This window comes from Cryptomeria japonica, chromosome 11, assembly GCF_030272615.1.
Source record: "Cryptomeria japonica chromosome 11, Sugi_1.0, whole genome shotgun sequence".
In the NCBI taxonomy this organism is placed as follows: domain Eukaryota; kingdom Viridiplantae; phylum Streptophyta; class Pinopsida; order Cupressales; family Cupressaceae; genus Cryptomeria; species Cryptomeria japonica.
Genome location: NC_081415.1, coordinates 592,798,568 through 592,799,962, shown reverse-complemented (window position 1 = coordinate 592,799,962; position 1,395 = coordinate 592,798,568).

Below are 1,395 nucleotides of genomic sequence, written 5' to 3'. Positions count from 1 at the left end.
CTTGGAGCATGTCTCTACCAAGGAGCAAATTGCAAATATCTTTACCAAACCTCTGCCTAAGACCACTTTCGAGTATCTTAGAAGTCAATTGGGGGTCGTCCCTCTTCATGAAGTTAGTTGAGCATGACGGTGATTGCATCAGTCCCTGAACCACTTGCATAATTTTACATGGATTGATGAAGAAGTGGATGTACTCCACAGGGGGAGCATCAAGTTGCAGAATGAAGTTGATGCACAGTGAGAGCAGAATTACATTTTCTTTTTACTTTCACTTTGGCATTGCCGTCAAAGGGGGAGAAGAATTATGTGATTGAGAAGAAGAATTATGTGTCTGATTAGGTGAACCAACGACATGTTGAAGACAGATAGAAGCAAGGTGAATACTTGGTAATGTAAACCAGGATTCCTATTCACCAATCTCAACAACAATCAGAGGGGTTGATATTTGTATTGCCATCAATTCCAAAGGGGGAGATTGTTGGAATTTTGAGTTTGTTGGCATTTTGCATATAGATTACATTAATGATATGTTGTCATTGATGTCAATTGAACCGGTAATGGTATTCATGCTATTGCTACTATTGTTGTTTTTGATATTGGCTAGTAACCGATAAGAAGAGCTTTGTGGGAGACGTTGTAAACCGGTATGTAAAAGTTTGTGAGTTGAATCGGTGTAAAGGGTTAAACCTTTCTATGCAATGTAACCGCTAAACCCTATCAACTGTTAAACCCCAACCGATCAAATTTGATGGTTTATTATCTGATAAGCGGTAATGATGGAGACACGTGTGATCATTGTATGAGGATAAGTTTAAATTGTTTTGGCGCGTTTGTTTTTTTGTCTAGGGAAGGAGCAAAGTGGATTGCATCTAATGCACAACGCGTGATGAGTTACAAAGTCTGATGAAGAGGTGATCATGGAGCGGTTGAAATTTTCTTGAAGAATGTGAAGAGATTGTCATGATTTCTAATGGTCAAGATTGTACTGACTTGTTTGTAATCTCAATAATGAGAATTAGGTTTTTGTTGTGTTACCGACCTAACTAATTTTTATTTAAGGTCGATGAAGTTGTTTGTAATGTTGGTTGGCAAGATTGATAGAAACTTGTTGAGTGTGTAGTTGCCTAACCGGTGAATGGATCTGCACTTTGAGTGAAGGAAGATTGAAGCTTGGAAGGATTTGATCAAGCAAATGTAGTGCTACTCAGACAGATCAAGAAAACCTGTTGTTTTCTAACAATTACAACAGAAGTGAAATCCCTTAACCGAGTAAGCTCTAACAAGCCTGGTTACTCATTAAATCCTCTAACAAGGTGGTCCATTATCTTGGATTCTTAAATCCTCTAGCGAGGTTACTCCTAACAGGGTATTGTGCTTTTCATCAAGGCATATTTG